This window comes from Lithobates pipiens, unplaced genomic scaffold (assembly GCF_037356315.1).
Source record: "Lithobates pipiens isolate NorthernLeopardFrog02 unplaced genomic scaffold, aLitPip1_a1.2 Scaffold_25, whole genome shotgun sequence".
Classification (NCBI taxonomy): domain Eukaryota; kingdom Metazoa; phylum Chordata; class Amphibia; order Anura; family Ranidae; genus Lithobates; species Lithobates pipiens.
In genome coordinates, this window is record NW_027507787.1 from 177203532 (window position 1) to 177230763 (window position 27232).

The 27232-nt window shown below is 43.2% G+C and overlaps 1 protein-coding gene and 1 long non-coding RNA gene across 2 annotated transcripts in view; one reads left to right on the forward strand and one right to left on the reverse strand.

Annotated features, from left to right (window-relative positions):
- The window catches only part of BLNK (B cell linker), a gene marked incomplete in the record, with an annotated part of 346417 nt that overhangs the window by 162271 nt on the left and 156914 nt on the right, over nucleotides 1-27232 (reverse strand).
- Nucleotides 14453-27232, forward strand: part of LOC143929957 (uncharacterized) — a 39547-nt gene continuing 26767 nt past the window's right edge. The window contains exons 1-2 of the long non-coding RNA XR_013262672.1: nucleotides 14453-14577; nucleotides 23554-23620. This is a non-coding gene — a long non-coding RNA (uncharacterized LOC143929957). The remainder of the gene's footprint in view (nucleotides 14578-23553; nucleotides 23621-27232) is intronic.

Below are 27232 nucleotides of genomic sequence, written 5' to 3' on the forward strand. Positions count from 1 at the left end.
GCATGGTAGCCGCCACTGACGGCATATCACCGTTAACAGCGGCATGCTGCTAACGACGATAGTGCGCCCGCGTGCCGCTGTCTACGGCACATGTTTTTTAGTAAATGTCTCCTAAACCTGCAAGGTTTAGGAGATATTTCTTGGACCTACAGGTAAGCCTTAATCTAAGGCAGTGATGGCTAACCTTGGCACCCCAGATGTTTTGGAACTACATTTCCCATGATGCTCATGCACTCTGCAGTGTAGTGGAGCATCATGGAAAATGTAGTTTCAAAACATCTGGGGTGCCAAGGTTAGCCATCACTGATCTAAGGCTTAATGTAAGCCTTAATGTAAGGGTTTACAACCACTTTAAGGGTAGGGACAGATGTGAATGTACAACATGTAAAGCACTGCATAAATTGTTGGCACTATATAAATACCTGAAATTAATACAAAAATAAAGTTTTACCAAAGTCAATGGGGTTGATTTACTAAAACTGAAGCACAAAATCTGGTGCAGCTGTTCATGGTACCCAATCAGCTTCTAACCTCACCTTGTTCAATTAAGTTTGACAAATAAACCTGGAAGCTGATTGGTTTCTATACAGAGCTGCACCAGATTTTGCACCCTCCAGTTTTAGTAAATCAACCCCAATTAGTGTACAGGCATACCCCACTTTCAAGTACACAATGGGGTTTATTTACTAAAGCTGGAACGTGCAAAATCAGGATCACTTCTGCAAAGAAACCAATGAGCTTCCAGGTTTTATTACCAACGCTTAATTGAACAAGCTGGGGTTAGAAGCTCATTGGTTTCTATGCAGAAGTGAGCCTGATTCTGCACTTTCCAGCTTTAGTAAATAATCCCCATTGTGTACTTAAAAGTGGGGTATACCTGTATATTGAAGTTGACTTGGAAAATTCCCGGAGATTGAGTTCCAAACCCTTGGACAGTCCCGTTGAAATCCAAGCTAGCGAAGTGTGCAAAACCATGCTTACTAAACCTGTTATTCAATCCTGATTATATTGTTAACATGACTAAAATATGTTGGATGAATATGCAATCTAGCAAGCATAACCTGTCAGCGATGCATAAGAGAAAATATCTGCATTTGATTTTGGAACAATAAAGTTTTAGCTAACCTTTACCCCCTTCCTGTGATTTATGCATCTGTCCTACTACTGACGTTTTAGTCTGGCTCGCCCATTATCTTTGCCTCATCTTGCTTCCATTTCTGACTTATTTCCTGCTACATTCTGGAATTCCCCTTTCTAGATTGTATAATCCAACTGGCATTTGCATTACATTATAATAAGGAAGGAGCTCTCCTGGCCTAGCGACTTAGGTTTTTGGCACTGAAAACTCACAAACACAGCTCTCTTCACTTCTGTAATATGTCAAATGTTTGTCATAGTAACATGAAGCTGATTTAATAAAGAGTAATTTGTATACTGATTCTGAGACTACAACTGAACTCAAACAAGCATGTGAACTCTTTTACCTGCCAAATGATACGTAATTGTGTTCAGTCAGTCGTCCAGGCAACCCTAAAGGCGGCACTGCTTGGTCAGCGACCTCTCTCTTCTCTACTGTAGATAGGCAATTTAGTTTGGTCAAGGATTTACCCCTACCTGCCCATTGTTCTATAAAGCAACAGCTTTCCTAAGAGATCAGTATAAATTATAACCCTATATAATATCAGATTGTGTGAACTTGCTGTTTCTTCTGTACTTCCAATGACTGTTGCAAATGCCCTAAAGTGGCTTTCTCTGTAATCAGATTGAGCGAATTAGAGACAATTCAGGATTTGGCCTGAACTATGTGGACTTTTTTTTTGAGCAGCTCAGTCCCCACACTAAAATTGTCTGTGATTACAGATGGAGCAGTAATCAATTGCAAACTGATGAAACAGATGGCTCCCTGTGGTATAAGCGTGATTAATTGTACAATGCGGATTGTCTAGGGTTGTATACATCCAAGTGTTTATTTTACCCAGTATATAACCATGTGTTCCATCAGTTGGAAATCAATCACTACTACCATGGCTATAAAAACTGCATCCACAAACAGATAGGCATCAGCAATATAAGGTTGCATAATGTTCAAATCTGGTAATAAAAAAATTATCCCTATAATGGGACAACTCCCACACTGCAAGGGTTAAATGTGTGTGTCTAGGGGGCACAGAAAAAGCATTTATGCTTACCTTATCCCTTGCTTCTGCAGGCCTCCTGCGACCAATATCCTGAAGCCACTTTTTGATATCAAGTACAATGCATGGCCACCAGTCTTGCACTGTACGTGAAAATTCCAAGGGCCTGTCCACATCCTGGGACTTCAGAGAGACTAGCGCTGGCTGCTGAGGCAGCAAAGGATTTGATAAGTATAACTGCTTTCTCTGTTCCCTTTAGACAAAAACGTACATCTAACCCTTACAATGCAGGAGGAACCTTTTTATTTAAACTGGAGTTCGACTTTGAAATAGGGATGATCTTGATGTTCGAATCAAGCATATGTGCGAATCGAACGCAAGTTCGACTCGAACATCAGATGTTCATCTGTTCGTAGAACAAATGAACATATAGGGCGCTCGCAGCAAGTTCATCCACCGCAGAGCCACCATAATGCACTGCAAAATCGCAGTGCATTGACGGCTGCAATTATATATAATACAGTTCAGAGTATATAGTGCAGTCTGTGTAGTACATATGATACAGTTCAGAGTATATAGTGCAGTCAGTGTAGTATATATACAAAACAGTGGAGAGTATATAGTGCCATCAGTGTAGTATATATAATACATTGCAGAATATATAGTGTAGTCAGTGTAGAATATATAATACAGTGGAGAATATATAGTGCAGTCAGTATAGTATATATAATATAGTGCAGTGCAGAGTATATAATACAGTGTATTGAAGTGGTTAAAGGGAACCCATGACAGAATTAAGAAAAAAATGGCCTGCCCCCCCCCCCCCCCCCCAAAAATCCATACCAGGACCTTTGGGTCTGGTATAGATTTTAGAGGGAACTCCATGCCAAAATAAAAAAAAACAGCGTGGGTCCCCCCTAAAATCCATACCAGGCCCTTTAGGTCTGGCATCAATTTTAAAAATTGTTTTTAAAATGGCGTGGGGTCCCCCCCAAAATCCATATCAGACCCTTATCTGAGCATTCAGCCTGACAGGCCAGGAAAGAGAGGAGAGAGAGCCCCCTCTCCTGAACCATACCAGGCTGCTTTCCCTCAACATGGGGAGGGTGCTTTGGGGTGCCCCCCAAAGCACCTTGCCCCCATGTTGATGGGGACAAGGGCCTCTTCCTGACAACCGACAGATCGGTGTTTCTATATACTAGGAACACGCGATCTGTCTACTCTCCCCTGTCAGAACGTGGATTTGTGTGTTTACATACACAGATCCTCATTCTCGTTCTGTCAGGAGCGATCACATGTGCCCGGCAGACATCAAGGCCTCTGGGCTAGCGTATCGGCTTCTCAGTACCGCAGCGGGTGCATGCCCTATACCCCTTAAAGTGGCCACTGTACAGCGCAGGGGAGCCAATCTGCCGCTGTCAAATGACGGCGGGAGGTCAGCAAGTGGTTAAAAAAAAGTGTCCCGCGATGTCCATCCACCTTTAATCATGCCACCCGACGGACTCGAAAAATAGAAAAAATAAAAAAGCTCCACCTCCTGGCGACTGCTGTCTTTTGGCTTAAACAGCTGTTATATAGGCAAGGGCAGGGCCACCCAGTGACGTAACCGAGTGACCCGCCCCCTACATGTGACATCAAAGGGGCGGGGTCATCTGGTTTTACGTCAGCAGGTGGCCCGCCCTTGCCTATATAAGATCTGTCAAAGTGAAAAGACAGCAGTCCCGGAAGGCCTCCCATGGAGGTGGAGTTTTTTCTATTTTTCAGGTCCGTTGGACGGCGTTATTGACGATGGATTTACATAGTTTTTAACCACTTGCTTACTGGGCACTTAAACCCCCCTCAGTCCCAGACCAATTTTCAGCTTTCAGCGCTGATGCACTTTGAGTGACAATTACGCGGTCATACAACACTGTACCCAAATGAAATTTTTATCATTTTTTTCCCACAAATAGAGCTTTCTTTTGGTGGTATTTAGTTACAGCTCGGAGTTTTATTTTTTGCTAAACAAACAAAAAAAGATGCAAAAAAAAAAAAAAAAATCATGTTTTAATAGTTTGTTATAAAATTTTGCAAACGGGTCATTTTTCTCCTTCATTGAAGTGCGCTGATTAGGCGGCACTGATAGGCTGCATTGGTGGGCACTGATGGGCTGCATTGGTGGGCACTGATGGGCTGCATTGGTGGGCACTGATAGGCTGCACCGGTGGGCACTGATAGGCATAGTTAAGGCGGCACTAATAGGCACAGATAAGGCGGCACCGATGGGCACAGATAAGGCGGCACTGATGGGCAAAGATGGGCACAGATAAGATGGCACGGATGGGTGGCACGGATAAGTGGCACGGATGGGTGGCACGGATGGGCACTGATAGGTACCACAGATAGATGGGACTGATGGGCACTGATAGGTGGCACTGATAGGTGGCTCTGATAGGTGGCACTGCTGGGCACTGATGGGCGGCACTGCTGGGCACAGATGGGCGGCACTGCTGGGCACTGATGGGCGGCACTGGGGTGCAGCACCTTTGAGGCAGATTGGGTGGCACTGTGGGTGGCACTGTGGGGTGGCACTGTGGGGTGGCACTGTGGGTGGCACTGTGGGTGGCACTGTGGGCACTATGGGCACTGACGGGGGGCACTGACGGGGGGCACTTACTTTTGCTTTATTTTACTTCAGGATGGCACTGCGGGAGGCAGGTGGGCACAGGCAGGTGGCAGGTGGTCCCTTGTATTGATGGCCGTGATCGGGACTGATGTCCCGATCACGGCCGCCAGTGATCAGCTTTTTTTTTCTCTCCTCGCGCTGTCAGCGCGAGGAGGAATAATAGCCGATTACCGGCTCCGTTCTATCACATGATCAGCTGTCATTGGCTGACAGCTGATCACGTGATAAGGGGTCGGGATCGACCCCTTACACGGATCGGTGATCAGGCGAGTCTCACGGACTCGCCGATCACAGAGCGCGCCGCGCGCGCCCCTCAGGGGGCGCGCAGGCCGCTCGTAACCGGGACGGCGTCAATAGACGTAGTCCCGGAAATGTAGGTCCGCGCTAATGCCGTCATTTGGCAATAGCGCGTATCTGTAGTGGTTAATAAAGGAATTGTCAAAAACTGTCTCTTGTGGTTTTTACTTTTTTTTGGTAAATGGATATAATGTACCCAATGCCCATTCACATGGGGGGGCAGGATCTGGGGGAAGTCAGGTGACGTGGCGACACACGTTGGCAATGGAGCACTTGTTACTATTCACATCTAACTGAAGGAGATGAGCTTGGCACTCGTGGTTGGCTGCATCTTTTGTCATTTCAAATGTGAGTTTGTTTTTATGGCTGTTATTATACTAAATTGTTTTTAAATACGGGATCACGCTGATCATGGGCATCTCTTTTTTCCAATTTTAAAACCATATATCGAGCTTTACTGGAAGGGTTTTGGAGCAAAGGCAGAGCCAGGATTTTATGCAGAGGCTTACGAACTCTGCGTTCGTGGATTGACGTCTATGCTTCCTATTTTAAAAGTGAGTGTATCACTTTTGGATCTGCTTTTACCTATCCCCCTTTGTTTATCTCACAGAATTATGCTATGAGTTTTATGTTTATGTTTTCCCATATGCCTTAACCTGTCATTGAGATCATTCAAGAAAAAACACAGTCAGGAGGGAATCATCTACTTTGCATCTGTGATTAACCCATGCTGTATACCTTACGGCAGTAAGGTGAGCTGCTTGCAGACACACAGGCATCATCGCTGAAGATTTGCATCCTTTCCAGCACTCATGTGTTTTATTGGTGGTGGGACTCATTGATTATACTTTATATTGATTATACTTTACACGGATCTCACCATTTATTCAGCATCTGGGGGACACCTTGTTAAAGGAGGCTTCCAGATTCCGATAAGCCCCCCGCCTGAAGATCTCGACAACCACAGCCCAGGGTTGTCGGAAAGAGGCCCTTGTCCCCATCAACATGGGGACAAGGTTCTTTGGGGTGGGGGGGTGCAGATCTCCCCCTGCCCCAAAGCTCTCAACCCCCCCATGTTGAGGGCATGTGGCCTGGTATGGTTCAGGAGGGGGGGCGATCGCTCGTCCCCCCCATCCTGAGCTCCAGGCTGCATGCTTGGATAAGGGTCAGGTATGGATTTTGGGTGGGACCCCATGCCAATTTTTTATTTTTTTTTAAATTTCATAGATTTTTCATCTATATTGCTGGGAGACGGCAATACATTTATGCCGTGAACAAGTTTAAATATTTTTTTTTTCTTTAGAAATTTAATTATTGCTGTAGAACTGTTCTACACATCGCACAAATGGGCCATTTTACAGGCAGACTAAGGGGATCCCCCAGGCAGGATATTTAAAGGAATATTTAATGTCTCACTTTAACAACTTCAGCCCCAGAGGAATTTACCCCCTTCCTGACCAGAGCACTTTTTGCGATTTGGCACTGCGTCGCTTTAACCACTTTCAGACCGGACCACTTTGCTGGTCAATGACCAGAGGTCTTTTTACAATTTGGCACTGCGCTGCTTTAACTGATAATTGCGCGGTCATGCAATGTTGTACCCAAACAAAATTTGCGTCCTTTTTTTCCCACAAATAGAGCTTTCTTTTAAAGGTATTTGACTGACTCTGCGATTTTTATTTTTTGCGATATAATCGTAAAAAGACCGCAAATTTTGAAAAAAAATGATATTTTCTACTTTTTGTTATTAGAAAAATCCAATAAACTCAATTTTAGTCATACATTTAGGCCAAAATGTATTCAGCCACATGTCTTTGGTAAAAAAAAAGTCAATAACTGTATATTTATTGGTTTGCGCAAAAGTTGTCACATCTACAAACTAAGGTACGTTTTCTGGAATTTACGCAGCTTTTAGTTTATGACTGCCTATCTCATTTCCTGAGGTGCTAAAATGGCAGGGCAGTACAAAACCCCCCCAAATGACCCCATTTTGGAAAGTAGATACCCTAAGGAAATTGATAAGAGGCATGTTGAGCCCATTGAATATTTTATTTTTTTGCCTCAAGCGATTGAATAATGACAAAAAAAATATATATATTTTTTTTTACACAAAGTTGTCACTAAATGATATATTGCTCACACATGCCATGGTTATATGTGGAATTGTACCCCAAAATACATTCTGCTGCTTCTCTTGAGTACGGGGATACCACATGTGGTCGACTTTTTGGAAGCCTAGCCGCGTACGGGGCCCCGAAAGCCAAGCACCACCTTCAGGATTTCTAAGGGCATACATTTGTAATTTCACTCCTCACTACCTATCACAGTTTTGAAGGCCATAAAATGCCAATATGGCACAAAACCCCCACAAATGACCCCATTTTAGAAAGTAGACACCCCAAGCTATTTGCTGAGAGGCATGTTGAGTCCATGGAATATTTTATATTTGGCACAAGTTGCGGGAAAATTACAAACTTTTATTTATTTTTATTTTTTTTTCACAAAGTTGTCACTAAATGATATATTGCTCACACATGCTATGGGCATATGTTAAATGATACCCCAAAATAAGTTCTGCTGCTTCTCCTGAGTCCGGGGATACCACATATGGGGGACTTTTTGGGAGCCTAGCCGCGTACGGGGCCCCGAAAACCAAGCACCGCCTTCAGGCTTTCTAAGGGCGTAAATTTTTGACTTCACTCCTCACTACCTATTACAGTTTTGAAGGCCATAAAATGCCAATATGGCACAAAACCCCCACAAATTACCCCATTTTAGAAAGTAGACACCCCAAGCTATTTGCTGAGAGGCATGTTGAGTCCATGGAATATTTTATATTTTGCCACAAGTTGCGGGAAAATTACAAACTTTTTTTTTTTTTTTTTTTTCACAAAGTTGTCACTAAATGATATATTGCTCACGCATGCCATGGGCATATGTGAAATGACACCCCAAAATAAATTCTGCTGCTTCTCCTGAGTACGGGGATACCACATATGTGGGACTTTTTGGGAGCCTAGCCGCGTACGGGGCCCCGAAAACCAAGCACCGCCTTCAGGCTTTCTAAGGGCGTTACAGTTTTGAAGGCCATAAAATGCCAAGATGGCACAAACCCCCCCAAATGACCCCATTTTGGAAAGTAGACACCCCTAAATTTAGGGGTACACTAGTGAGACTAGGTAATAAATGGCGGGTGCCCTGAAACTATAAAAAAATAACTAACCAGCCAGCGTCACCTGTAACAGTTATATGGTGATCACTGGTGAAAGGGCTAACTAGGGGGCAATCAGGAGGCTTTATGCGGTAGTATATGGGGGTCCCTGGTGCTATAAAAAGCTGCGGCGAACCTAAATACCTACCTGCCTAACTAGCGTCACCTGTGACACTAATACAGCGATCAGAAAAACTATCGCTTATTAGGCTGGGTTCACACTGGAGCGATGCGGGAATGCCACGAATCCGCGGCGGGTTCCCGCATCGCATGCCTCCCGGCGGCAGTTCACACTGCCCTATGCGAACTGCTGGGAGTGTCAGTGAAATGTTAATGACACCCCCAGATCAGTTCGCATATCGCAGTGCGATCTGCAAACTCGGATCGCATGGTGTGAACACCCATGCGATCCGATTCTGCTGCGGACCAAAAAAAGGATCCCGTGCGAGTTTGCGGCGGGTGCGGCGCGAATTCAGCCATACTATCTGTATGGCTGAACTCGAATCGCACAGAGATCGGATGTGATTTGCACTGCAGTGCGGTGCGAATCACATCCGTTCTCATAAACCGCTGCAATGTGAACCCAGCCTTAGTGACACTGGCGACGGGGGGTGATCACGGGGTTAAACATTTATTGGGGGGGTTAGGGGGGTACCTTAGAACTAAAGGGGGCTAACCCTAACTGCCCTAACAGTTATTACAGTCACAAATGACACCCGCCGGGTGATCAGGGGGTTAAACCTTTATTAGGTAATACATGGCGGGTGCCCTGAAACTATAAAAAAATAACTAACCAACCAGCGTCACCTGTAACAGTTATATGGTGATCACTGGTGAAAGGGTTAACTAGGGGGCAATCAGGGGGCTTTATGCGGTAGTATATGGGGGTCCCTGGCGCTATAAAAAGCTGCGGTGAACCTAAATACCTACCTGCCTAACTAGCGTCACCTGTGACACTAATACAGCGATCAGAAAAACGATCGCTTATTAGGCTGGGTTCACACTGGAGCGATGCAGGAACGCCACGAATCCGCGGCGGGTTCCCGCATCGCATGCCTCCCGGCGGCAGTTCACACTGCCCTATGCGAACTGCTGGGAGTGTCAGTGAAATGTTAATGACACCCCCAGATCAGTTCGCATATCGCAGTGCGATCTGCAAACTCGGATCGCATGGTGTGAACACCCATGCGATCCGATTCTGCTGCGGACCAAAAAAGGGTCCCGTGCGAATTTGCGGCGGGTGCGGCGCGAATTCAGCCATACTATCTGTATGGCTGAACTCGAATCGCACAGAGATCGGATGTGATTTGCACTGCAGTGCGGTGCGAATCACATCCGTTATCATAAACCGCTGCAATGTGAACCCAGCCTTAGTGACACTGGCGACGGGGGGTGATCACGGGGTTAAACCTTTATTGGGGGGTTAGGGGGGTACATTAGAACTAAAGGGGGCTAACCCTAACTGCCCTAACAGTTATTACAGTCACAAATGACACCAATGCAAAAAAAAGAAAAAATGCAATTGGTGTCACTGTGACTGGGGGGGGGCAGGGGTAATTGGGGGGTGATCGGGGGGTGAAGGGGGGGTGTGAGTGTGCCTGGCATGTTCTACTGTGTAGTGTCGTGTTGGTGCAACTCACCGATCCTCTCTCCTCGGTGCCGGAACGAAAAATACCGACACGGAGGAGAGATTACATCACTTCCTCTGCCTGTGTTTACATTACAGGAGAGGAAGTGATGCAATGCTTCACTTCCATTCGTCAGGAGCGATCGCGAGGGGGTGGCCATGAATGAATGGCCGCCCCCTCATCCCGGATCGCTCCTGCACGGATACCGACCGCCGCTGGCACCGGGGGGGGGCCCGATCGGGCCCCCCACCCGCGGGAAGGCAGGGACGTATATATACGCCCATATGCCTGCCCGTGCCATTCTGACGAGGTATATCGTCGTGCGGCAGTCGGCAAGTGGTTAACTGACGTGGCTCCCAAACAAAATTTACATCCTTTTTTCCCATAAATAGAGGTTTCTTTTGGTGGTATTTGATCACCCCTGCTGTTTTTATTTTTTGCGCTATAAACAAAAAAAGTGCGACAATTTTGAAAAAAACACATTATTTTTTACATTTTCCTATAATAAATATCCCCCCAAAATATATAAAATAACTATTTTTTCCTCAGTTTAGGCCGATATGTATTCTTCGACATATTTTTGTTAAAAAAAAAAATCGCAATAAGCGCTTATTGATTGGTTTGCACAAAAGTTATGGCATTTACAAAATAGGGGATAGTTTTATGCCATTTTTATTAGTAATTTTTTTTTACTAGTAATGGCGGCGATCAGCATCGTAACTGTGACATTATGGACACATTGGACATTTTTGACAAATTTTGGGACCGTTGTCATTTATACAGAAATCAGTGCTATACAAATGCACTGATTCCTGTGTAAATTACACTGGCAGTGAAGGGGTTAACCACTAGGGGGCCGTTAAGGGATTAAGTGTGTCCTGGGGAGTGTTTCTAACTGTGGGGGGCATGGCTACGTGTGAAACGTCACTGATCTCTGCTCCCGATCACAGGGAGCAGAGATCAGTGACACTGCCACTAGGTAGAATGGGGAGATGCTTGTTTACATTAGCATCTCCCAGTTCTTCCTCTCCGTGAGAGTATCCCGCAGGCCGCCTCTTAAAGGGCAACGTAAAGGTACGTTAGTTTGTCTGCACAAGTCCCTTCTGCCAACGTATATCGGCGTGAGGCGGTCGGCAAGAGGTTAAGCATTATTAAAAGTACTGCTCCTAAAAAAAATATTTTTTTTGCATTGATACATATCCCCTAGGGCAGTACCCAGGTCCCCATACACTTTTTATGGCAATAACATGCATATAATCCTTTAAAACGAGGACTTTGATATTTTACGCTTGTATCCCATAGACTTTAATAAGGTTTGCATGTCCACTAGAACTTTTTGCCTGTTCGAAGTGTTCTGCTGTGAACCAAACCAGGGGGTGTCCGGCCCATCCCTACTTTAAAATAATGTTGTGGTTTAACCACTTCCCGACCAGCGCACGACGATGTACGTCGACAGAATGGCACGGGCAGGCATATTGGCGTACAGGTACGTCCAATATTCGATGCCGCCCTGCCATCGGGAGCGCGCCGCCGGCGGCGCGCTCCCGCGCTGGTCGGGACCCCCGTGAGTCCGGTCGCGGGACCCGAGGACTCGATCGGCGCGGGCATCCCCGCGATCGCCTCACGGAGCGGCCGAATAGAGCAAATGCTGTGTAAACAACATTTGTCTATTCTGCCTAGCAACTAGTGACGCTGATCTCTGCTCCATGTGATTGGAGCAGAGATCAGTGTACACTAAATGAAAGCCCAACCCCCCCACAGTTAGTAACACTCCCCTAGGAACACTTAACCCCTACACTGCCACCCACTGGTTAACCCTTTCACTGCCAGTGTCATTTACACAGGAATCACTGCATTTATATAGCAGTGATTACTGTATAAATGACAATGGCCCCAAAAATGTGTCAAAAATGTCCGATGGGTCCCCCACAATGTCGCAGTCACAATAAAAATCGCTGATCGCCGCCATTACTAGTAAAAAAAAAATAATAAAAAATTATTAATAAAAATGCTAGAAAACTATCCCTATTTTGTAAACGCTATAACTTTTGCGCAAACCAATCAATAATCGCTTATTGCGATTTTTTTTACCAAAAATATGTAGAAGAATACGTATCGGCCTAAACTGAGGGAAAAAAATGTTTTTTTATATATTTTTGGGGGATATTTATTATAACAAAAAGTAAAAAATAATGTGTTTTTTTTAAATTGTCGCTCTATTTTTGTTTATAGCGCAAAAAATAAAAACCGCAGGGGTGATCAAATACCACCAAAAGAAAGCTCTATTTGTGGGAAAAAAAGGACGTCAATTTTGTTTGGGAGCCACGTCGCACGACCGCGCAATTGTCAGTTAAAGCGACGCAGTGCCGAATCGCAAAAAGTGGTCTGGTCTTTGACCAGCAAATTGGTCCGGTCTGAAAGTGGTTAATGTAATCAAAAGACAGTAGAAAGTTGAGAACCACTGCTCTAAAGACATCTCATAAAAAGGGTAAACTGTCTTTACATACAGTGGACCCATGTTTTAAATTTTTTTTTCTCATGGTCAATTGATGTCCATATAAAGAGGCAGCAAGGAAAATCTAGATATATTGTATAGTCACGATTTGTGCTCTTCCACTGTCCTGTACAGAATACGGAAGTTAACTAGGATGCCAAAAATTCAAGCCTTACGCATATGATATATACATAGCCAAATACATCCGACACTACAGTTGCTGTTGCACAACACAGTTACAGAACAGTTTCTGTACAATGCTTTTACACAGTGAATAGCAATCCCAAATAAACAGTCATTCCACCCAAATGCCATGTTTCATAATATGTAGAGGTAGGCTGAGTAACGCCGTGTACACACGACTGGACTTTTTCATGGACTAGGTCCGACAGTCTCCCGACAGACTTTCGGCGAGTTCCAGCGGACTTTCTGAATGAACGGACTTGGCCACACACAATCACACCAAAGTCCAACGGATTTGAAAGTGATGACGTACGACCGAACTAGAATAAGGAAGTTCATAGCCAGTAGCCAATAGCTGCCCTAGCGTCGGTTTTTGTCCATCGGACTAGCATACACATGAACGGATTTCTCGGTCCGGCGGAGTTCCAGCGGGAAAATTTAAAACATGTTCTGATTCTAAAGTCCGCCGGATTTTTGGCAAGCAAAGGTCCAATGGAGCCCACACACGATCGAATTGTCCGACGGACTCGTTCTGTCGGACCTTTGCTGTTAAAAAGTCCAGTCCTGTGTATGCGGCATAAGAGTCCTTATTTATTTTGGATGCCCTGCTATTTTCCTATTTCTGTTCTTGCCGAACTGGGAACTTTGGGTGTTCCTGCACTTCGTATTCCAAGTGACCAAAAAAAAATGTGCAGACATAGGACCTTAAGTATAGACATATCAAAATCACAGAGTTATATAATACACTAAAATTCCAATAGAGAGTGATCTGACCTTTTAATTACTTTCTGGTAGGTCAGATCTTTAAAGTAGAAGTTTAATCAGAAAATTAAGCCCTGATAGATCACTTCAGGCTGGCCCCTTTTTGATATGTAAATTATTAAAAAAATAAGTGTCTATACTGTATAAAATCCAGTAATACAAAACAAGGGCATTGATGGAAAAACAAGGGCATGGATGATGATGTTCTTTTGAATTCTTTTTGAAACGTCTGTAGAAATACCCACCATTTGAAGTCCAACTTGGACGAAACGCGTAGGGATGCTTCTTATGCTTCCCATATTGCTTTTTAAACCATGTGATCACAACTTTTTATCTTTATTTTGTTACAATTTGAATATTTGGCATTTTTTGCAAATAAAAACACCAATTTGTACTCTCAGTTCTACACCATTGGGAGCCTGTTTTTTTATGTCTCTACATGCTACTTGCCCCTTGTGTACTTCGAGTGATCTGAGAAACACACATTTTGATTTCCTTGGTGCCTGCGCTTTGGACTGCTGAACCTCCCGGACGATTGTGGACGGCGAAAGACCTTATACAGCCAGCTTTCTCCAAGTGACTATCGTTTTATGCCTATAAGATCTGGTGTCGCTGACATACAGGTCCACCAACTCTGGTAAGAGTATTTCATCATATTTGATTGTTTTGGATTTTACTACTCCTTCAAGTACAGCTGACCACTGATTCCCCTTCTACAGGATTGATTTCTGAGCCCCGGTGGCCCACCACCTTTCTGGAGGGACTTCTAGTGGACTCTTGCTTTGTTTTTTAGTATTTGATTTCCAATTTTTTAGCGCTACATTTTTCTTTTCATTATATGTTGTATAGGTATGCTCTGTCTCCTTGCACATGCTTTAAAAGTACTCAGGGTTTTCTGGATGTGTTAACCTTGAATGGCTCATTTGGCACCTTGAAATTCCATTACTGGCATGCATTTTGCATTTAAACTTTATCTCTGATTAAAAAAAAAAAATCTAACAATACACTGTCTCGCCCTGCTCTGCACATGCTCAGTTGCTCTCTATTCTCCACACTGTGCCTAAAATCAGTGATTCACAAGAGGCCGCTCAGGTGACAGCTTTAAGATTCAATGCTGCTGTAGGGGGAAGAACGCAACAAGAATGACACAGACTGGGCCGAGAGAACACAGATTAAGGAAGGAGAAAGGAAAGGCAGCAAATGTAATGGACAGACTCTGCTTCCATGGAGACCAAAATAGTTAAATTTATGAGGATAGTGTCTTATCTTATCTCCATGATAGTCTCTCCTTTCTCCTTCAGCCTGTGAACTTCAGCATTGTAAGGTTTGTTAGCCTTCCTCTCTGCCACCACAGGTGTTATTGGGCATTTGTTTTGGACTAGTCCCCATTAACCCGTTCCTTCTCTCTCTGCCAAGACATACAATCAAGACTGGAAATGTACATACTGTATTTTAATTGACGAAAAGTGAGTTTTTTGGACCAAAGAGAGGGGGAGAGATTCCATTAGGGAAGTGACTGCTCTGGGCTTCAACAAAATGACAGTTAGGGATGAGCCGAACACCCCCCCCGGTTCGGTTCGCACCACAATGTTAGAACCCCATTGAAGTCTATGGGACTCGAACGTTCGAAATTAAAAGTGCTAATTTTAACGGCTAATATGCAAGATACTGTCCTAAAAAGGGTTTGGGGACCTGGCTCCTGCCCCAGGGGACATGGGTCAATGCAAAAAAAAGTTTTAAAAATGGCCGATTTTAATGACGATTAAAGTGAAAAAAAAAAGTGAAATATTCCTTTAAATATCGTGCCTGGGGGGTGTCTATAGTATGCCTGTGAAGTGCCACGTGTTTCCCGTGTTTAGAACAGTCCCTGCACAAAATGACATTTAACGGAAATAACGTCATTTCAAACTGCTTGCGGTTATAATGTTATATCTGGTTCCTGCAATATGGTTGAAAATCATTGAGAAAAATGGCATGGGTAGCCCTCCCTGCCCATTACCAGCCCCTTTGGGTCTTGATATTAAGGGGAACCCCGTACCCATATTAAAAAAAGGAAATACGTGTGGCCCCCAGGCCCTATATACTCAGAACAGCAGTATACAGGCGGTGCAAACAAGACAGGGACTGTGCAGGTTTGTTGTGTTAAGTTGAATCTGTTTGTAATTTTCAACTGGTACATTTTTAAAGTGTAGCTCCAGTCAAAAAAAACTATTTTTAAGCTTTTTGGAAAACATAGGGAAGGGTTATCACCCCTGTATAATTTGTTTTGCCGTCCGTCTTTTTTCATCTCACTTGCTGTTGTCTCCTTCCATTTGCAGTAGGAGATGTTTGTAAGTTGGATGTTTGAAAGTAGGGGCCTGCCCTATATGCTCTGCAGAAATGGCGGAACAAGGTGTTGGTTTTGCCACAACATTGTAAGCCCTCAAAGTGACTCTTGGTGGGCGCTGGAGCGCCCTGCTGTGAACGATTATATCAAGAATTGTAATTACATGCCATTGTTGAACAGTGGTAGAAAAATTGACCTTTGGTGGTTGTGGTGCCGGTGCCACAACACTATAAGTCCTCACAGTTACTCTGGGTGGGCACAGGAACGGGCCCTCCTGTGAAATATTATATCAAGAATTGTAATTAAATGCCCTGTTAAACAGGGGCAGAAAAATTGGGCCTTAGGCACTGGTGCTGGTGCCACAACACTGCAACTTCTCCCATATACTCTAGTTTTAGTGCAGGAATTAGCCCTGCCACAAAGCATTGCATCAAAAATTGTAATTAAACACCCTGTTAAACAGAGGCAGAAAAATTGGGCCTTAGGCACTGGTGCTGGTGCCACGACACTGCAACCTCTCCCATATACTCTAGTTATAGTGCAGGAATTAGCCCTGCCGCAAAGCATTGCATCAAAAAATGTAATTAAATGCCCTGTTAAACAGGGGCAGAAAAATTGGGCCTTAGGCACTGGTGCTGGTGCCACGACACTGCAACCTCTCCCATATACTCTAGTTTTAGTGCAGGAATTAGCCCTGCCGCAAAGCATTGCATCAAAAATTGTAATTAAATGCCCTGTTAAACAGGGGCAGAAAAATTGGGCCTTAGGCACTGGTGCTGGTGCCACGACACTGCAACCTCTCCCATATACTCTAGTTTTAGTGCAGGAATTAGCCCTGCCGCAAAGCATTGCATCAAAAATTGTAATTAAACGCCCTGTTAAACAGAGGCAGAAAAATTGGGCCTTAGGCACTGATGCTGGTGCCACGACACTGCAACCTCTCCCATATACTCTAGTTTTAGTGCAGGAATTAGCCCTGCCGCAAAGCATTGCATCAAAAATTGCATTTAAACACCCCTGTTAAACAGGGGCAGAAAAATTGGGCCTTAGGGACTGGTGCTGGTGCCACGACACTGCAACCTCTCCCATATACTCTAGTTTTAGTGCAGGAATTAGCCCTGACTGCAAGCTCTATTTAAAACGAGCAAGATAGCTGGGCTATATAGATGGATATAGCGGTGTATACTGGGTTCAGAGCACGCAGACAGCACGCACAATCTCCTACCACTGACTGCAAGCTCTATTTAAAACGAGCAAGATAGTTAGCTATATAGGTGGATATAGCGGTATATACTGGGTTCAGAGCATGCAGACAGCACGCACAATCTCCTACCACTGACTGCAAGCTCTATTTAAAATGAGCAAGATAGTTAGCTATATAGGTGGATATAGCAGTGTATACTGGGTTCAGAGCACGCAGACAGCACGCACAATCTCCTAACACTGACTGCAAGCTCTATTTAAAACGAGCAAGATAGTTAGCTATATAGGTGGATATAGCGGTGTATACTGAATTTAGAGCACGCAGACAACACGCACAATCTCCTACCACTGACTGCAAGCTCTATTTAAAACGAGCAAGATAGCTAGCTATATAGATGGATATAGCGGTGTATACTGGGTTCAGAGCATGCAGACAGCACACACAATCTCCTACCACTGACTGCAAGCTCTATTTAAAACGAGCAAGATAGTTAGCTATATAGGTGGATATAGCAGTGTATACTGGGTTCAGAGCACGCAGACAGCATGCACAATCTCCTAACACTGACTGCAAGCTCTATTTAAAACGAGCAAGATAGTTAGCTATATAGGTGGATATAGCGGTGTATACTGAATTCAGAGCACGCAGACAGCACGCACAATCTCCTACCACTGACTGCAAGCTCTATTAAAAAAGAGAAATATAGCTAGCTATATAGGTGGATATAGCGGTTTATACTGGGTTCAGAGCACGCAGACAGCACACACAATCTCCTAACACTGACTGCAAGCTCTATTTAAAATGAGCAAGATATTTAGCTATATAGGTGGATATAGCGGTGTATACTGGGTTCAGAGCACGCAGACAGCACGCACAATCTCCTACCACTGACTGCAAGCATCCTGCCTGTGGCCAATCATGGCTCTCCTCGCTGCCAGCGCTGTGATTGGCCAAGCATGCGGGGTCACAGTGCATGCTTGGCCAATCATGAGCCAGCAATGCACTGCGATGGCGCAGTGCATTGTGGGCGGTGAGCGCCACACGAATTTGGCACGAACGGCCCATAACGTTCGGAATTCGCCGAACGGGCGAGCAGCCGATGTTCGAGTCGAACGTATGTTCGACTCGAACACGAAGCTCATCCCTAATGACGGTGTAAGGGATACCAAAAGCAGGTATCCATCAATAATGATCAGATCAATGAGCTGTACCTTAAAGCAGAACTTCAGTATTTTTTTTCATCTTTCCATCTATTAAATCATCTGCCCTTGTTGTTTTAACTTTGGATAGTAAAACATTTTTTTTCTGCCAGTAAATGCCTTATACAGTCCACTTCCTATTTCTTGTCTGGTAAAAAGCCTAGGCTTATGACATCATGCACAGCTCTCTCTCTTGTGAGAGTTTGCCAGGAAGGGAGGAATATGAGTCATAAGAGGGCCAATGAGAGCTGCAGAGCTGGAGGTGTGCCTCTGTGTGTTTGCGTAAATCCAAGGAAGTTAACAGGCAGCAGCTTCAGCTGCCCACAGTAAAAATAGCTGCAGCCAGACTCAGTGGAGGGAGATTTTTGCCGCATATTTGGCAAGTACAGTGTCACAGTATATATAAAATAATATGCAAAGTGGTTGGAGGAAAGCTTCAGAATGGCAAAGATGTTTTTATTAAAAATTATTAGAGTAGACTGCAGTTCTTCTTTAAGAAATCAGGAACTAGGCTGAATAAGGTTAAATTAAAGTGATACTAAAGTCTGATTTTTTTTTCTTTAAAAATAACAAACATGTCATACTTAACTGCACTGTGAAATAGTTTTGCACAGAGCAGCCCAGAGCCTCCTATTCTCAGGTCCTTCTTTGGTGCTCCTGGCCCCTCCCTCCTATCTAGTGCCCCCACAGCAAGCAGCCTGCTAGTGTGGCACCAGAGCCGAGCCACAGATCAGTTTTCCATTCAGACACAGAGCCGCGGTTCAGCCCCGCCCCTCTCTCTCCTGATTGGCTTACTGACCTTGATTGACAGAAGCGGGGCCAATGGCACCACTGCTGTGTCTCAGCTAATCAGGAGGGTGTGTCCCAGATGGCCAAGGCAGTCGTGCACATCACCAGATAGAGATGGGGCTCAGGTAAGTATTAGAAGGCTGAGGGGGGCTGATACACACAAAAGAATGTATTAAGATAAAAACCCGTCTGCCTTTACAACCACTTTAAGTTTACTAACATAAATATCACTCTTCCAACACCAGCACCAGTAAACCATAAGTAATGCAACAACAACCTAACTATGCACAAAGGGATAGAACAAATATGAGCAGGGCAAGGTCAGGACTGAGATAGGAAACAAGGGGAGCAGAGCAGGGTACTGAGTACTGGACACAAGGAGGGTACAGGGAGCAAGTCTCAGGAACAAGGCGCAAGATCAGGTACAGGAGCAGGCAAGGACAGGCAAGGACACGGCTCACAGGAAGAACACTGAAGCCCTGAACTTCAGTTAAAGGCAGGATTATATATCTCCCAACGGGTGTCTCCGAGCAGCCAGCTTAATCTGAGTAATTAGGCTCATCTGCTGGTGACCACCAGTACTCTGCCCTTCGAATCCAGGAATAACAGTGCCAACAGAAGGTGACCCAGGTACTGAAACAATGCCTTACGGGCGGCATTCAGCAAGAATCAGAAGCAATGCTGGCACAATTTAGAGTACACACTAATTTTGGTAGCATACTTATTAAAGTGGAATGTATGTTCTTTTGTTAAAGAACATTAATTATCAAACTGTTATGGGTAAGGTTCCAGTTTAAAAAGGGTTTACCACTATGAAACCTTCTGGAAATTGGCTGATCTGCTGTTTGAATAGTACTGCCAAGCAACTCTGACTGAAGATTTCACTTACAGTATTTGAGTTGAATTTGGCCTTGGCAATCCATTTGTCTTCAGTGTTCTTAAAGAGGGATTCCACCTACAAAAAAAATATTAAAAGACAGCAGCTATAAATACTACAGCTGCTGACTTTTAATAAATGGACACTCACCTGTCCCGGGGTCCAGCGATGCCGGCAGCCGAGGCCGATTGATCGCTCGGCTCTCGGCTGCTGCCGCCACCATTCTAGGTGAGGGAATCAGGAAGTGAAGCGAATCGGCTTCACTTCCCGGTTCCCTACTGCGCACGCGTAGCGCAATAGGAATTGTCCGCGCTGTCTCTGGGACCCGTGTGTGTCCCAGCAGACAGCGTGGCAGGAAAGGAAGAGGCATAGACTCCCACGGGAGTCTATGCCCGGAAATGGGTGTAAATACCTGTCTTCGACAGGTATCTCCACCCCCCTCCCCCCTGAAAGGTGCCAATTGTGACACCGGAGGGGGGGAGGGTTCCGATCAGCGGAAGTTCCACTTTAGGGTGGAACCCCGCTTTAATACGAGAAGTCACAGCTTTGTGTTGTACCAAAAACCAATGAAGCCATTCTATTGATGTGAATGGCAAAATAAACCTTTTCAAATTTTTCAGATGTATGACTGCTAGTTGACAGAGCACGTCTGCATTCTCCATATTCAATAACACTTGATAGCGTTTGTCAGCAAAGATGGAGAGCTAAATAGTTTCTTGGTTTTTAATGCAACGTTCTGTTCACTTCATATCATTTATGAGAACATTAGGTATTCAAACATCACACAAAGATTGATGGTCTAGACTTTGTAAATAATATGCAAATAAAATGCTAATGACATACCACTATGCATATTCATTTTATATTTATTTATGTTTCTCTTCCTCAGTTCATCTTTAAGATGCTGTAACAGAGTAACGTACAACCAAAGGCAAAACGTTTTTATACTAGGATAGAGTAGTGAGGTCAGGTTTATTGCTGTCTGTGTCCCCATTACAGAGATTCACTCTTTAATAAGTGATTACCAATGTCACCAGGAATGAAAGCCACCAGAACATAAATAGAGGAGAAATCTTCCAACGGGAACATTCCTTCCATTCATTACAACTGTCTAGGAGGAGATATACCTCAGATTTTAAAGATATCTTCTCACTTGCTGTTGAGTCTACAGGATAGGGAGTGAATGGAAACCAACCTTATGAGGGACAGGTAGCAAAACAGAGTTGGTCTGTGGGCATGGACCATAGGGTTTGTTCATGGATAGAAAACTGGTTCGGGGGAGTGTCCAAATGGTGGTGATAAATAACATGTACTCAGAATGTTCTGGAGTGGTAAGTGGGGTACCCCAAGACTCTGTCCTAGGACCAATTGTTTAATTAATTAATAAATTATATAGAAGGTGGTATAAATAACTCAATCTCAGTTTTTGCTGATGACACAAAAATAAGTAGGGCAATAACATCACAGCAGGATATAGAAACTTTACAAGAAGACCTCAATAAAATCATGGGGTGGGTAACGACATGACAAATGAGGTTTCATGTTAAAAAATGTAAAGTAATGCACCTGAGGGCTAAAAACATAAATGCAAATTACTCACTAGGGGGAAACCTCTGTGGGAATCCAGGATGGGGAAAGAGCTGGGGGTCCTAGTAGAAGACAGACTGAGCAATAGCATGCAATGTAAAGTTGCAGCAGGAAAAGCCAGCAGACTATTAACATGCATTAACACCTTCCCGCCTGGCCAATAGCAAACTGACAGCCGAGCGGTGGTTCAGTTATCTGAATACAGGCTCGCTGCCAGTACCATGTGATCACTGTGACGGATCACAACAGGTTACATGACAGTTGTAAATAGATGGCTTCCTTTTATGCCATCCATGAAATACAACTGTGTTGCTAGCTGTGGCCAATCACAGCTAATCAAAACAAAAAAGACTGAATTTATCAGTTTCATTCAGTAAAATGCTTGTTTATAGCAATGTAATGTATTGCTATATGCAAACATAACGTGTAAAAAAAAATCCTGATCACTTCCCCAGAGTAGTAAATTACTATATATATTACTATACTATATACACATTGCCCTGGTCACAGTGTGTTAAAAAAACAAATTGTAAAAAAAACAAAAATGTAATAAAAAAAAATGATAAAAAAAAAAAAAAAAAAACAATTATCAAAGGGTAACACCACTTTCATGGAGGGAATATAATTTTGAAAAACAAAATACAACTTAAAAAAATTCACCATGCCTCTTACTAAATACCTTGGACTGTTTACTATTCAAAAAGGGTAATTTGGGAGGTTTTTGTACTGTCCTAAAAAAAACAGTGGTGATTAAATACCACCAAAAGAAAGCTCTATTTGTGTGAACAAAATGCTAAAAATGTAATTTGAGTACAGTGTTGCATGACCGCACAATTGTCATTTGGAGTATGACAGCGCTGAAATTTGGCCTAGGCAGGAAGGGTGTAAAAGTGCCCAGTATTGAAGTGGAAAGGGAATTTATTTCAGAGATAAAACGATAATCCTGCCACTTTATAAAACTCTTGTTTGGTGGCATCTGGAATATTCTGTCCAGTTCTGGTCACCAATCCTCAGGAAGAATGTGCTGGAACTGGAGAGGGTCCAGAGAAGGGCAACAAAATTAATAAGCAAACTAGAGGACCTCAATTATGAGGAACAAATTCAAGCACCATACTTATTCTCCCTGGAGAAGAGATGCTTGAGAGGAGAAATGATAGCAATATACAAATATCTCAATGTGAATCCCAGCATAGGTAGGAAACTATTCGGTCTTAGGGAGTGTAAGAAGACACGGGGTCATACCAGCCAGGTCAACTCATAAAGGGGCACCGTTTTTACTTTTTCAGCAGCCATTTCTGAAGAGTGTACCAAATACTTTACACCAGAATGAAAAGTGGAATTCTGCCTGTGCTATCTGAAAAGCTTTCACCTAGAAGTTCATATGTGTACCATTGGCTAATCTTAGCAAGCCAGGATGTCTGGCAAGAGATATTTAACTTTAAAACATCTAACTTAAGGATGCACTTTGACTACCACATAAGATCTTTGTAGCTCATTAGTAACTGAAATATAGAAAGGCCAATGTTGTTCAAATATGAGCCATTTAAAAAAAAAGAATTAACCACTCCTCTATTCCTATGTACCAACATAAAGCAATAGCTATAAAATCTGAAGGAACCTAAAATATTTCATATAAAAATCTGACGGGACATAATTATTCAAGCTTTTCTATTGCAATCTTTTTATTTTCAAAATAGATGAAAGAACATTGATGTTTCCTGTGCAGGGGCTAAACAACAAGTCCATAAGCATACATCAATGGTCATCAGGAACCTAGACTGGGAAGGAAAGCCTTGGCATACACCCTAACCACACAGACCAGTCGGGTATCCTAGCCAGGATGTCCTGTACTGAGGCTAGCCTAATTTCAAAGTTCTAAAGGTAAACAAAAAGAAGTAAAAACAAAAAACAATGAAAAAATCAGAGGGAACAGTAAGAGGAGAAAATGAAAGCCGAAGGATGACAGGAGAGAAAGGAGAGAGGATAAGGACAAGGAGAGAAAATATTCCCCTCTGGGGCTCAGAGCCAAACAGGATTGCCTATATGTAACTAAGGGTAGCTGGGTCCAGGGTAGGTAGGGTAGACTTTAGCAGAGCCAGGGTTCCAAAACATTAAGAAATGTTGGTTTTGTATTAGTGAGAATGCTAGAGAAATTTAATTGACAAGTAATGTATTCATATGCACGTTTTACCTCAGCTAAATCAACTCTAGGTTTCAGAAGAACCAGAAGAGGAAACCGCACAAGGGACACATCCTACTGACTGTAAGTTATGTCCCTTTTGCTAATTTTTCTGTTTTTATTTTTGAGTGCACTTTGGCTTTAACGGATGTATTTAGATGCAATCAAGGTAGACCTAATTTGGGTAGGGAGAGATGCAACGTAGGTGGACTAACTGCTGTACTTTCGGGAAAAGTCTTGGGAAGTACAGGTAGGTGCAGGAAGTTACTGCTCTCCAAGGGGTTAGCCTCTAGAGGAGAACATTTTTTTAGGAGTGTTGGGCTCTGTTTTAGGGTCTTTTAATGTATAGTTTAATAATTATGCAGGGTCCCTGGGAGGGGTGTTGTTTTGTAAAGGCTTAAATGTAGGGGTAATTGTTTATGCAATGTAGAGGACAACCATAATTTTATAGATGACGGGCTTTGTAAGCCCTAGATCTGGCCCATCTCTTAGGCTGGGATCACATATGTGTGGCCGGGGTTCCCAGTATGGGGTCCGGTGCATTCCTGTTCATCGGTTCAGGTGCAAATCAGGTCCAAATTTTTGCCTGAATTCGCACCTGAATCAGACCCAAACAAGCACAGGACCCTTTTGGAATGTGGACCGCGGCCACCCCGGACCTGTATGAACTGGTTCCATTGAGAACTAGTCGCACTCACCTGTCATGTGAATTGGATGAATTCACACATATGTGCACCCAGCCTTAGACCTTCGCCTGTTATAAATGCCAGAAGAGCATCTGGACAACAATGTTTTTTAATAAAGTTTAATCCTGAAGCTCTATTTTTAGTGGCACTTCCTGATCCACATCTTGTTCTCTGATAGCTCATGTGTAAGGCAGTTACTGTATAAGGTAGTTTATCAATTATTAGATATCATAAACAGAGACTTAAGCCCCATACACACTATCAGATTTTCTGCTGATTTTTTCCTTCAGATTTACCAAAACCATGTAGTGCAAGGGCCTGCCTGATTGTATACAAATTGAAACTCCTAAGGCAGGGATATGCAATTAGTGGACCTCCAGCTGTTGCAGAACTACAAGTCCCATAAGGCATAGCAAGACTCTGACAGCCACAAGCATAAAATCCAGAGGCAGAGGCATGATGGGACTTGTATTTTTGCAACAGCTGGAGGTCCGCTAATTGCATATCCCTGTCCTAAGGTTTGACCTCATATTATATGGTTTTGGTAAATCTGAAGGAAAAAATCAGCAGAAAATCTGATAGTGTGTATGGGGCTTAATATCAGCTAGCTGTGCAAAGTGTAAATATCTTTGCTAGGATTTGATAGTATTTCAGCTCAGGTCTTCCCGAAGCAGAGACCATCTCCTGATCCCGCTGGTGCAGAGAGAGCAGGTTTTGTGCTTTCAGTTTTATCTTTTTGACTTTCAAGTAAAGACAAACAAAGTGCAGTCCAGGGATTTACACCACTTCCTCCTCTTTGTACAAACTGTTTGTATAAATGCGATAGTCTCACAGTAAATGAGCATTTGTAGAAGGCATTTGAACTGACTTGTTCATTGTCAGTCTATTACATCCAGATGGGGCAATCCTTGGACCACGTGGAGGACAAGAGAGGGAATACTATAAGGTTAATTTGCTAAAGAATTGAAAAGTGAATGCTCATTTAACTTAGTAATTAAAATTAAGTTACGTTCAGCTAAATCATCCAATCATTTGAAAGCAAAATGCTTTTGATCCACATAATTGAATAATTAAAGTGAACATAGCTTTATCTTATTCATTAAGCTAAGTGAACATTACCTTTGATAAATGTATGGTCTTCAATTCTTTACTAAATCAACTAGTTTTTCAAAGTTTTGTGCACAGCAGAATGAATATATTATAGTAATAACAAACTGTAGCGCGATATGACACCTAAAGCATAAATGGCCTTGCAAGGGAACGGGACTTTGTAGGGATTAAACTGCTCTATCTTTGTTTGAGGCAGACACTGTGGCACCATTGTAATCTTTTTGTATCAGACTCCCCAGGGTTCCAGCTTCTCACATGGGTAAAATACATAAACATCACCCCCTTTCAAAACTCTAGGCAAGGCCCAGCTTGAGCTAACCATGATACAGTCCCATTACTGAGTAATTTCCTCTCTGTGTAAATCCAGGCCAGATTGGATTCAGGCTGCAAAAGGATTGATCAACACTTTGCTGTACATATCAATAATGGAACAATGAAACACCAGTGGCAGCTTTTACTCTACATGTACAACTGAAGGCACATAGCTTGATCAATGATGCAAACATATGTTTGAATGCAAATGTTACAAATAGGGATGAGTCATTAGTTCAGTCCGAACCTAGGTCCAGACCGAACAAGGTGAAGGTTGTATTTTATGTTGGCGCTATCCCCGCCGCTTCCCTGTTATAGCTGATGACAGCTAAGGGAGTTGACATTTAGTTAGTGTTTAGTTTAGTTTGCTATTGGGACTGGTCACTGGCACTTAGTCGTCAGGTTTTTTTTCTTATAGTGAGTCAACTGGTAACAGGCGTTATGATTGACAATGGATTTATAATGAGGGGTCTTTTTTGGGGATTATTGTTTTTTTTTTTACAAAAAGCATGTTTATTTCTAAGTTACTACTTTTTTTGGTGAATGAGTAGGGGTACTATGTACCCCATACTTATTTACAGAGGATGGACCTGTTCCCCCTTATTAATTTATTTAATTTTCCCTTTTAAAGCGCAAGTAAAACCATCTGTACAACAGTTACATTTCTGGCACATGCCGGAAATGTGACACTCCAATTGGTTGTGCTTTTAACCAAGCTGTCAAACCATCCAATGGCTGGTGTCTTAACTGATCACATGTGCTGCATCATGGCAGTTGTAGATTAAACAGAGGCCAAGATGGCAGCTTCCTTGGCTGAAAATGACAGATGGGTTTACTTCCACTTTAATATAATTAGGAAATATGTTTACTATAGGCAACAGTAACATGTTGGTTCTTCTTTCTGTAAATTAGCCAACTGAGTAATGAAACAAGTTCCACAAGAACTGCCATTGAGGTGCAGTATGTGTTAGCCCTTGTACACACGGTCGGAGAGTCCGACAACCAAATCCATCGGAGTAATTCCGACTGATTAATTCCGGAAGAGGTCCGGAAGGGATGTTGCATACACACAGTCGGACTAAGTTGTCGGAAAATCCGATTGTACATAATGTGATGACGTTATTTCGTTACGACGGGACTACGTTCAGGCTAGTAGCCATTAGCCAATAGCTTTGGCCTAGGAATTTGATCTGAGCATGCGTGGCACTTTGTCCGTCTGAGTAGGCTACACATGATCGGAGTATGTCCGATAGGAGCATTTTGTCGGAAAATTTTACCGGCAAGTTGGAAAAGTTGGTCCATCGGATATTCCGACGGAAACAGTCCGATGCAGACCACACACAGTTGGAATATCCGACAAAACGGTCCAATAGGAAACATTCTGATGGAATCTCTGACCGTGTTTACAAGGGCTTACACTATATCATGTGATGAATACTATAATTCCTACTGTTTATCAGGCGATTTAACGTGGAACTTTGCATCAACATACCTATTTTTAATCCTTATGCTGCTAGCATTAGTAAATAGATAGGAAGCTATACTTTATCCAGCCATTTTAATACATTTTTTTATTTCTGAAAGTTTT